We start from the raw sequence: 13,014 nt of genomic DNA, 5'->3' as shown, positions 1-13,014 counted from the left end.
TAGAAGCTCCTCTTGAGCCTCTCCGTTTTTGCTCAGATGGTGTGGAAACTTCTGCCTGATTGCAAAGGTTGGAACAGTTTATTGCTGGGATGAGACGGGTCCTTCAATATCTGGGCTGCTCTGGACCAGCTCTCCTGGTGTAAATGTCCTGTAGGGAGGAGAGAGCAGCCATGCAGAAGTGTTCTGCTGTACGGATCACTCTCTGAAGAGCTTTTTGCTCCTTAACATAGCTGTTCCCATACCAGGATGCAATGTCCTGTGTGAGGATGCTCTCCACAGCGCTTGTATAGAAAGGAGGAGATGTGGACACCAAGATACTTGAAGCATGGCACCCTCTCCACTGGAGCTCCGTTGATGACAATGGGCTTGTAGTCTCTGTCCTTACTCCTTCTGAAGTCCAACACCAGTTCCTTGGTCTTGCCAACATTCAGCTGGAGGTGGTTATCCTGGCACCACGATGCCAGATTCTTCACTTCAGCCATGTAGGCCGCTTCATCGTTGTTGGAGATGGCACCCAACACCACTGTGTCGTCAGCAAACTTCACAATGGTATTGTAGCCATGGGTAGCCACACAGTCTGAAGTATAGAGGGAGTAGAGTAGAGGCGAGAGTGGTGCTTTATGGTGATGCTGACGGAAACGCACCTACCCACCCTCACCACCTGAGTTCTGCCAGTGAGGAAGTCCAACACCCATACACACAGACAGCTGTTGAGTCCCTCAGCTTTGTGAACAGTCTACTGGGCACTATTGTGTTGAACGCTGAACTGGTGGTGTGCAGAACATGGGCGATGATGTACTCAGTGGATCTGTGGTGTTTGGGATGGAGGATGAGATGATGTTCTTCAGTAGCCCCTCAAACACCTTCATTACCACTGAAGTCAGTGCAACTGGCGGTAGTCGTTCAGGCATGAGGGCTTGTTGTTCTTGGGCACAGGGAGGATGGTGGATGTCTAGAAGTATGTGGGGACCACAGACTTTGCCAAGGACTCGTTGAAGATGGAAGTGAACACACCTGCTAGTTTGTCAGTACAGCAACGCAGCAGACGGCCGGTGATGCCGTCTGGCCCCACCACTTTCCTTGTGCTCACTGTTGGGTCTCTCTAGCACAGGCCCACCGCTGGAACGAGACAATTTAACTACACAGCAAAAGCACTGAACACCAAGTAGGCAAAGTTCTTCGTGTTACTCATGCATGAGGGAGACCTGCCTGGAGCCAAGTGTTGTTCCACCCACTTGACCTCCGTCAGACTCTCAGCCAGGTTCCCCATAGCACTCCTTTTATTGAGCTCACATGAATATACATAGGCTCATTAACATATGACGTCTACATACACACAAAGAGTACCTAGCCTGTGCGTTGTGTAAATATGTGTGTGTGCGTGTGTGTGTGTGGGGTCAAGATGTGACCCTGTGAAGACTCCCCAAAGCTAGTGCCAGGAGTCTAGCGGTCCATCTAAACAAAAGGCACTTAGCCTAAAACTGACATAGCTACGTTTATCCTACCATAAAACAATAAGACAAGGTACGACCTCTTCCCATGCTCCCAGGATGTAGGTGTGAATGCCAGAACACGCTGGAATGCACACCAAGCCTTTGCAGACTATTAAGGATCACACATCCTATCACTACACAATCGATTATACACCTCTAAGCATATATGGTTAAATATTTCTAAGCATAAATGACAATAAACAATACAAATCTAACACTCACTCTCCTCAGTGCCACTTGGACGTCATGCTTCGCGATGCTGATCACCGGTCCCTCACTGATGACGTCACCGTCCTTCAGTTGTCAGGCAGTAGTTAGCATTAGCTGCCTGGCTAACCTCGAAATGGGCGTAGAACGTGTTCAGCTCATTGGTGAATGCAGAAACGTTGATTGGCGCTGTGTCCCTGGCTTTATAATAGGGCTGGGTATCGTCACTGATTTCTAGAATCGATTTGATTCCGATTCACAAGGTCCTGAATCAATTTGATCCACGATTTGATTCGATTCGATTCAATTCAATTCAATTTGAATCTGGGAAATTTTACCTCAGTCAGAAATATTAAAATTCTGATCAGTATATTAACATATTTTTGTATCTATAAAAAGGAAGCTGACACTTTCCAGACTTTATCAAAGGTGTAAGCATCACAGCAGATGCCTTTGTGTCAAAGTAGCTGAAGATAAAACACAGAAAAACATGAAGGTGATTTTCCTGGCCTGGGATTTTATAAAAATATTCTGCAGTACATCAAAAACGAAAGAAAACCATTAATCAACATGTGAACATTACCTCTGAAGTTACAGCGGTTTTATTAGAGACATGGCTAAGCGTTTTGCATTTTGTATAATTTTAAAAAGTTTAAATTTGTTCAGAAGTCTATTGAACGGCAGAAACTAGGTTTTCTTTTCGGAAGTAAGTAAAAGGAAAAAAAACATCGGCTGACAGCGCTGTAAGAACGGTAGTCTTGTGCGTAACAAGCAAGCGAATAATACAGAAAACAGATTTCGGGGATAGACGGGAAACTGTTCTTGAAGTACACTGAGAAAGAGAGAGAGCTGTGCATGAAGTGTGTGGTGGAAGCAAAACAACAAAAGTAAGAGGGAGTCCATGACGATGACAATGTTTATGTGAAGCTTAGTTTGGATCTTCTTTTGCTGCTGGTTCGGTTAATATTGTTTGGAGAGAGATAAAACTAACAGCTTTAGAATCAGCGCAAAAAGGGCGTAAACACAAAGCGCAGGCCCGCTGAAACATCAGAATCAGTGAGCTGTCGGCTTTCAGCCCCGACCGTGTCCGTGCCGTGAGAAAGGCGACATCTCACTGATTCTGATCTGCGGGTCCACGCTTTGTGTTTACGTCTTTGTGCAGAAGTCTGTACCTGCTCTCATTTACTGTTTTAAATGTCTGGTGGTTGTCAAAATTTTGTGACATTTCACCTGAGATTCTGGAATTTTGGGCAAAATACATTTATATTAAAAAAATCGATTCAGGATTTTAATGAATCGATATCACGCTATCCAAGCCAGAATTGATTTTAATCGATGAATCGATTATTAAAATCCACCCCTACTTTATAGTCCGTGATTGTGCGTAGTCCGTGCCACATGCTCCGCGTGTCGCCCTGGTGGAAGCGAGACTCCACGCGCTCCTGATACCAGCGTTTGGCATCCCTCACCACGTGCCGCACGCCGTATGAAGCAGTTTTGTAGGCGCTCATATTGCCAGACGCGAGACCTGCGTTGTAGGTGGCGGTCCTGGCGTTCACTGCAGTGCGGATCGATCTGTCTGTTTCTGGTTCGGGAATGTCACGGCTCTTGCAGTGCGGATGATCTCCTCCATTAGCATGCTAATGAAGCTTACTGCTACTTCCATAAACCCATTGATGTCAAGTGCACATGCCCTGAACATGTCCCAGTCTACGTCATTGAGCGCGTCCTGTAGTGTTTGGCAGACCAGCGTTTCAGCTCCCTTGTGGTTACTTCATCTCTCTGGTATGTGTTGTTTACACTGAGGAATTAGGAAGATGGCATTATGGTCAGACTTCCCAAAAGCTGGGTGTGAAATAGCTTTGTAGCCCTGCTTGTATGGCGTGTGGCAATGGTCCAAGATTCTGTCTCCCCTTGTCGGACATGTGACATGTTGGTAAAAGTTCGGCATGACTTGTCAGAAAGTCTCCTGCCACAATGAGGGGTGAACACAGATCCTTGTTTTGAAATGCACTCAGCACATAATGTAGTTTAGACAAAGCCATACCTGTGTCTGCTTGGGGTGGGTTGTAGACCAACTCACGGGACAGGTAAAAAGGGCGACACTTAATGCTCAGGTATTCCAGATGTGGAGAGCAGCCGCTGGAGAGCGTAGATATGCTCCTGGTGTCACACCACTTTCTCTTTACCATAAGACACAATCCTCCACCTTTGGTTTTGTTTGACTCTGCCGTTCTGTTCAGATCAATCAGATGCAGTTACAGCACGGTCCAGCATGGCGGGGGTCAGCCATGTCTCAGTGAAGCACAGAATGTTGCAGTCCCTCATGTCTCTTTGAAAGGTGACTCTTGCCCTCAGATTATCTAGTTTGTTCTCCAATGATTGAACATTACTAGCAGGATATTGGTCAGAGGTGCACAGTCGCCTGCTGCCTCAGTCTGTTCCGAACGCCAGCGCGTTTCCTCCCGGCGCTTCTTTGTTCTTCGCCTCGGGTGAGCGTCCTGTCCACGCCACGTAGTATCTCAGTCAGCCAGGACCAGTCGGGTTTAAAACTGCTCAAGATTACATGTGCAAATTGTTATCGATGTTGAGAAGTGATCTGCTGTCGTAAACTATAAATCTAGAAGATTTTGCAATGTATAACAAAGCAATAAATAAGTTAACAACTAAAAAGGTGCATAGTCTGTGCACAGTTGTCCGGAAGGCATTTGGATGTGGCTGTGCCATCTGAGAAGCCATCTCTTAAGGGGGATAAATAAAGCTGCAGTTTACATTTTGTTTCCAAAATTCTGCAGTGCTAAGTCCTGTTGCTCTTAAATTTCTTTTCACCTGTTTATCAGGAGTGGGGCCAGTGGAGGTTTGCCCAGTGCCCAGTGCCCAAAGTAATGTCAGTACATCCAAGCTTTTAATGCTACATGGTTGTACTCTCTCCCGCACTCCATATTATCCATTGTTGATCCACACATGTCTGTTGCTGCCACGGACGTCACACGCTTGTACGTCATTGTCATGTGACACTGTCACAAACAAAATCGCAGTTTAGTAACGCAGTAAAGCAGTAACACAGCGTGCTCACGGGAAAGTAACAGTAATCGAATTACTTTTTTGCAATAGTAATCTCTTATTTTACTTGTTACTTAAGAAAAAGTAATTGGATTACTGCCCATCTCTGCCTGCAAGACAAAACAGAGAAACATAGAACATACAATTTTGCTATGATGTGTGTGTCCACTCAAGACCAGCACCCACCATCCCCAATACAAATGGTTGTAGTAGTACCCGAGCAGATGGGCCCCTAGACTTGAGCCCCAACACCAGTAATCCACTAAATCTCTAATGAATAAAAAAATGACAAGACAAAGTAGTCTGTGTCTGAGATAAACTAATGCACAACCCACCTAAACTATCTCAAACGTCACCAACACTGCCGAGAAAGAGACTGAGGCCCAGACTCCTGACAAGAAACATCTGTAATATATTTTGTGACGAACCAATAAGTTGCTACGTATTTTATTTTCAACTTTCATAAATTTATAATCTCACTCTTTCTCTGTTTTTCCCTCTGTGCACTGAGCAGAGGAGGAGGATGAGGCAGTGCCTGCAAGACCATTAAAAGTATGGCAGCTTTTCCTTATCTTGTCTACAGTTGTAACCTTTCAGCCGTTCAAGTTGTTCTGAATAGTTCATATTTCTGACATATGCAATTAAAACTGAAATATTTTCACATGGCTTTTTTTTCTGTAAAATCGGAGACACTTAAAATACAGCCCAATCCCCAAAAGTGAGGACACTGTATAAAATGTGTAAGTCATTTAAACCACTCTATGACTGTCTTAGAAACAGTGAAGTCATATTAAGTTATATTTATAAAATATTTTAAGAATAATGCAATTGCAAAGAATTTGTGGTTTTGATATACCACTTTGTAAATACCAACATGGTCTCCTCTGAACCTGTAGAACTGTGGTTTTCCTGTATTGTCAGATACAAGTATATGGTGTATGTAAATGTTGTTAAATACCGTATTCCCTTTTAATGCGGGTTTCAAGTCAAGGTTTTATTAGTTTGAACAAATTCTGTACATAATCACACTGCACACTACTTTTCACAAGCGATTCCTACTAAAAAAGCTAGCAGATGTTATTTGTATCTTTAAAATGTTGGAATACGGAAGCATAGTAAGCACACAAGTCTGTGTGTTTTGCATACATGGAGAATGGCTCTATGCAGCCAAGTATGGACCACACCCTTATCAGCTGAGACCAGACTCAGGGAGCATGACGTTTTTGCAGCCAAACATTACCTATTATCCAATTAGACACACTTATTGGATGCCATGTTTATCTGATAATCAAAGTGGTGGTGTGGACAGAGAAGATATACAATGTTTAGGTCAGATTAGTCCTCACTTGCTACACTACCTCAGAACTGCCGTCAAAGTGAACCAGCACAGGACTCTCAGATGACCTGCTACACAGCTTTGTTTTTAAATTTACAAGGCAAAAGAACATGGAGGTAGGATGAATTATAGTTTTTCTACTCATCCAAGGTTTGAAGTGGGCACTGGGGGCAGGGAACTGACATAGGATAGATAGAAGGCATAAAAACAATACTTTTGATTTGGTTCAATACATTGACTCAGTTTTACTAATATGTTGTAATTTTATTAGTTTTACATTCAGGATGTATTTATATTTATTATTATTATATATTATTTATATACATATACTTAAAATATTTATAAGCTTTCACAGAGAGAAAGTAATACCTAATACAGTTATTTATCCAATAGTAGACTCACACTTGTTTGATAAACTCTGTATAGTAGCCAACACATTAATGTGTTGCAAAAAGATTCCTAGAAATGTTTAGAGCACAGGTCATCACTGGAATATCTATCTATATATTCCAGTTTTTTTTTTTTTTTAATGAACAGTATAACAGAGTCAACCTGTTATAAAAAAGGCCAGTCTTCAGCAAATAAATATGTTTTAAGAAACGTTTTAAACTTAGAAAGAAAAGAGGCCTGCTTAACGTGGAAGGGCAGATCATTCCAAAACTTTGGAGCAGTTACAGCAAAAGCACAGTTACCTCTAAATTTACGCTTAGTTTTTTTTCACCTCAGACTTGTGAGTCTGTGTCATAATGGTAAAATTTGGTCTGGAGATATCTACTACAAATGCAGTTTTGAATACATTGCCAGGTGTGTTTCTCAGTCAGTTAGCAGAATTTGAACTTGAACTTAAACATATGTTAATCCAACTAATGAGTTATATGTTGAAAACAAAGTTATGCTTGGTTAATTAATAGTTTTTAATGTTATTTTCACTTGTTAAATGAAAATGATAATCCCCCCCCCCCCCCCCCATGTAAAATCTTTAGTCATCAGGGTAATTCAATGCAAATTGGCTATGTTTACATTTAAAGTCTGAACATATCCAGTTACCTCTTGTTAAACCAAGATAATCTCATTGTAATTCTATTCCAAACAACTATATAACATGTTTGCAGCTTATGCATTTGTGTTATTATTATTATTATTGAGAAAAAATATAACAACAACAACAACAACAATAATAACAACAATAACAACAATAACAACAACAACAATAACAACAATAACAACAATAACAATAATAACAACAATAACAATAACAATAACAACAACAACAATACATTTTATTTATAAGCACCTTTAAAGACCCTCAAGGTCACCTTACATACAAGATATTTATTAAAAAAAAAAAAAAGTACAAGTATAAACAAGGTAAAAATGCAATTACAAAACTCAACTTTTCTTAAACACCTCTAATGCAAAAAACAAAAATACAAGCTATCTTCATTTCAAAATCTACTTGAATATGATTTTAAAAAGCATTAAACAACAATCATACAGAGTAACACATGCAGTGAAATGTTTGTGTCCAAGCTGTGGACAGGCTGCAGACGTAGCCGCGCTATGGTCTTGCAAGGAAACAGTCACATTCTTTAGAACACTGAGTTATATTGGCTCTTCTTAAAACATTTTTTCTACATTTGCTATAGAACAGACCTCAGATAACCCAACTACATTATTACATTGTTGCCAAAAAAATACTGTAAATGTGATATAAACAATTATGTCATTTATCCATCTTCTCTGTGGCTGGGTCGTGGGGGCAGCAGTCTAAGCAGAGAACCCCAGGCCTCCAGGGCCTCCGCCCTGTGGGACACACAAACCACCCGAACTGGCTTCTTTCAATGTGCAGGATTAGCAGCCACCCTTCAGAAAAAGCTAATGTCATGCTTGTATCTGTGATCTTGTTCTTTCAATCACTACCCAAAGCTTATGACCATAGGTGAGGGTAGGGATGTAGAGCAAACAGTAAATTGAGATCTTCGCTTTTATATTTAGCTCTCTGTTCACCATGATGGACTGGTACAGAATCCACATGACTGCAGTTGTGGCCCCAATCCATCTGTCAATTTCTGGTTATCCCTCTTTTACTTGTTATCTTCCAACACAGTATGAGTTTAGAATGTCTTGTCATTTGTTAGTTATGGTTTGGCCACTTTGTTTATTCATTTATTTTTACCAACAGAACAAAGACAGCAGGATGACAACAGAATGGAACTCAACAATGGAAAACAGAAAGCAATCAGATAGCAAACAAACAAGAACTGACATGAAAACCCAAAAAGAAACTTTAAAAAGACAAAGGCAACTGATATGTCAAGCAATGGAGGAGATCGAACAACTCTGGAGACAGACAGAAAGAAAGACAAATGAAATTGACTTCTTAAAGACAAAGACAGAGGGGCAACAGGAAGACATTGAGAGACTGACATCTGAAAAAAATAAACATCACCTACTATTAAAGCAATTTAACTTCCAAATAAAAAATATAACTGAGAAACTCAAACAAAGCAAAAATTCAGTTGCTAAGGAAAAAACAAACTTTCTGAAAACGTGGACTAAAATATATCAAGAAAAGGATACTCTGGACAGAAGACGTCAATACTTCATCAACGAGCGACACAAGCTAGACACTATAAAAGCTAGTAAGACAGAATCACCAATAAGGGAGGAACCCAAAGAGCCCCTTAATGAGCAGGTAAAGCGGGAACTGGATATACTGGAGAATGCAACTGAGAAAAACAGGGAAATAATGCTTGAAGTAAAGAAAGTTAAAGAAAAAATGGAGAAAACTAAAGCAAACATACAGCAAGCATTAAAAAGAAATAAAAAGGACATTTCAAAAAACAGTGAACAAATTAACCACATTAAACATATTATGTATGTAAAGATCAACATGGTCAAGCACAGATGGGCAAGCATTATAAAACAGGCTGAAATGAAGAAAATTCACATGTATAAAGAAGGACAGAGAGAAAGAAACGATGGAAAAGCCACATTTGACACAGTGAAGAGAAAACTGTGTAGAATCCAGGAAGAGATGGAGAAACTTTGGGATGTGCTGGAAGACAGTGAACAACAACTGGAAGTGACTCAAAGTGCAAAGCAGCAGCTAATGGCAGAGAACAATCACATGAACATCAAGATGAATATTGATTATCAAAAGCAACAAGATTCAGATCTAAGCTTTAAAGTGACACACATCCAGCCTGAAAGAGATGATTTAAAGAGAGTTGAAATGAAACTAAAGACAGGAAGGGAAAATGTAGAAAAAGACAAACCAAATACTTACATGCAGAATTTGATCTCTGAGGAAGAAGAAAACAATGAAGTGCTTTGTAACAAGGGTGAAGAAACAAAGCAGAGCATGAGGGACTTTACAGAAGTAAAGGCTCAAACGAAATGGACAAATTTTCGAGAAAAGCAAAAAAGAAGGGAGCTTGAGCGTTTGCTGGAGAAGATAAGGAAAGAGAGGGATGAGTTAGAAATCATGAAGACAAAAATACAGCGACAAAAGGAAAGGGTTGAACAAAAACTGGAAAATACTGTCACTGAGATAAAAGGTAAAATAGAAAAAACTGGTGCAGAAATGAACAACACTTGGGAGAAAATGCAGAGAACCCAAAGGGAGATTAGTAAGAACCAGGAAGAAGCCAAGAACTATATGGTAAGTATTTATTCTTTCCTTTTAGGTATTTCTTGTCAGGATCCCCTGATTTTTATTGAACCTGCTTTTAGTTGATAGACATTCAGTATTTGATAACGATTCCTTTATTTACCGACTGGAATTGTTGGAAGAAATACTCCATTAAGTACTCCAATAAAACTGTAAAAAAGTAGTAAGATGCCTGATATAACAGTTTGGGTTTAACTGAGCTTGAAATTGTAATTTGCGTATGCATAATTTTTTAATATTCTGACAATTGAAAGGGTATGGTTACTGATATCCACATACTGTAGTTGCTGTTGTCAATAAGTTGTGGAAATTATTCTAGCCATCCTAAAGATGATAAGAACTATCCCCAGGCTATGCAAAGTTAACATTTCTGACTTTTTCTCCAATGTTTCCCACTTGGTTCAAGCATGGAATGTTAATTACATAAGTAATTTTACTGTATAAACCTAACAAACTGAAATGCAAAAGAATGTGTAAAAATAATCAGTTATGCATTGGGAACGGTGGATTTTGGAGTCAGTGGCGAAAATACCGCCTACCACCAGATGTGTTTTTTTGTTTTGGGGTGGGGGGTGCCCTTTAAACATGGAAAAGATAGACATACACCAGTGGCAGGCAATAGAGAAAGAAAGGTGAAGAATGATTGAGTGCACTTAAGTCTGCTATAGTAAAGTAAATTATGTCATCAGACGGTGGGCACAAATGTCCATGCAGACATCAGTGTGCCTGTGTGTAATCAAAGCTAAGTCTGCTACCAGAATGGCATCACACTGTGCTGATAAGATGCTGATAATGTTATATTTAATTTAATGAAAAAAAAGAACAGTAAACATTTACAGTTAAGCATGAATAACTTCTGCTCATAGTAGTAAACTCATTCCATGTCATCTTGATCCTTATCCATGTAAGGCTACGTCCACACTTACATGGGTATTTTTGAAAACTGAGATTTTCCATTTTTAAAAAAAAATCCCATCCACACGTAAAAGCCAAAAACAAAGGAAAACGCTGCTAGGAACATGCCAAAGCAGCAGGTGGCGCTATATTCCTATCCGTGTAGAAATGTTGGCCAATCAGAAGTCAGCCTGGGTGGGAAAGAGTAAACAAAGATGGCGAATAGAAGCAGAACTGAGTCCTATGTGTGGAGGGACAGCAAATGTGTAAGCATTTAAACACTGCAGAGTAAAATTAACAGTAATGGTATTTTGTGTAAGTCCACCATTGTAGAAACTCATTTCATCGAAACAATAACGTGGCGCACAGTATGACGTCAAAAAATGCGCACACCTTTGATGCTGCGTTTTCTCCTTTTTTCTCGTCCACGTAAACGCAAAAACTGAGGTTTCAAAAATATCCACCCTGGCTGGAGTTTTTAAAAATCTCTGTTTTCAGTGACCGAAAACACCGTTTGCGTGTGGACGAAAGGTGCAAATGCATAGAAAAATCTGTGTTTTCAAAAATACCCGGGTACCTGTGGACGTAGCCTAAGTGAGATAGAAGATTTCTACATTTATTGCAACTGCCAGGCTCAGGAGCATAGCAGTCTGTGTAAGATCTAGGGTTGGGTGATTGGACGAATATATCAACTATAGGCTGAGCCCACTGGCGATTTATTTATTTGCCCATGAGTAAGTTTGCTAATAATGATGGAGCAAATAGAATCAGTCAAAAAAAAATAAATATTAAGAGTACTGGTTTAAAAGCACCCTCTGTCATCTGTGAGCAAATGCACCCTCCTGAGAGTGTGCCCAAATGCTTGTTGATGGAGCTGCAGAAGCTGGTGATAGCCTTGTGTGGTGGCGCAAATGAGGGATAACCAGGGAAGGTGACAACGCCACCTGAGAGGAGAGTTACACCCCAGGAAAGATTTTTTTATAGCCAGTGTAGATGTTACACTATCTACCTAAGCCCACAGGCTAGTTATTAACAGCAGAGGTGAGGCAGATCAGTTTTACAAATCAAAATTTATTAAGAAAAACTACTAAAAAGCATAGAACTGAAATCAGAGTTCTTAGGGTAGCAGGGCCAAGACTGCAAGACTGTTAATTAAAACAATTAACAAACAATGATTAAAACCACAAGGCTCGCTGCCACCCTAGTAAAATAACTCGATAAAGTAACTAAACAAAATAGTTGAGACCGGCCACTTGAGGCAACCTACAGAGAGGAGTGCCCAAGGGTACCACCAATTACTCACCAATGTAGTTCCACAGCAAACCTCACCGTCACTCACACTGAAATCTAAATGGTGCGGTCTACCTATGCCTGGTGTGTACACTCTCATGCATCGAGGAGGGGATTCCACCTCATGTGCCTAGCCCCTCAACAAGCGGCCGCACCTCCACTAAAGCAATAAAACTAAGCGTAAAACATTAAACAAATTAGTAAAAGAGATAAATAAAACAAACCCACCCTAAGTTACAGTTCTTTATAAAAGCAAGATTACAATATATAAAACAATTCCAAGTAAAAGATCATAAAGAGTCAGTCGAGGCCAGTCCATAAACATTTGTAAGGCCACAACAAGACAGAACAAAACTGAACAAGAAAGAACGACACAAAACAAGATAGCACAAAACAGCAGCAGTATGGCACAATCCTGTAACAAAAGAGGGAAACAGTCGTCAAGGTCCACCCTACTATATGCCACATTATGACAAATGCAAGAGTCCCTCTTACCATTCTCTAAAGGGTAGTGATGGCCCGCTTGAAGCTGAAGCTCTGGTGCGTGTGTCAAAAAAATCAACACACTGCTTCAGAAGCACTGTGTCGAAGCTTGATTCGTTTGGCCAGAGTCACGTGATCGGTGACGTCCGAAGCTTCATTTAGAGCCTAACTGCTTCGGTATCTGATTCAATGGTTTATAAGGAAGCGAATCATTCACGGGATTTGTGGAGTGTTTTGATGGTGACAGCGAACCACTGATCATTCCACTGAGAGATTTGGAGCCAGCGAGGAATTGAGGAGGTTCTGTTGTGTGGGAGAATTTTGAGTTGATTTTTTGTCAATCCGGTGGGTTTTCCAGCTTTGTGTTCTGGCCGTTTGCTTTTGTTTTGTGCGTGTTTATTATATCTGAAAACGGGAAAAAGGTAAAATGTCAAAAATCTGCTTCCATAATATAAATATCATTAAATAACTTTAGAAAAACTTCCACTTGACTCTTTACATGTAATGTTGTAAAAATATATATTTTATTGTTTAATTAATCTGAAAATGTTAGTCTGCCAAATGTGCAGCAATTG

Source organism: Astatotilapia calliptera, chromosome 10 (assembly GCF_964374335.1).
Source record: "Astatotilapia calliptera chromosome 10, fAstCal68.1, whole genome shotgun sequence".
In the NCBI taxonomy this organism is placed as follows: domain Eukaryota; kingdom Metazoa; phylum Chordata; class Actinopteri; order Cichliformes; family Cichlidae; genus Astatotilapia; species Astatotilapia calliptera.
Note: the sequence above shows the minus strand (reverse complement) of the source record.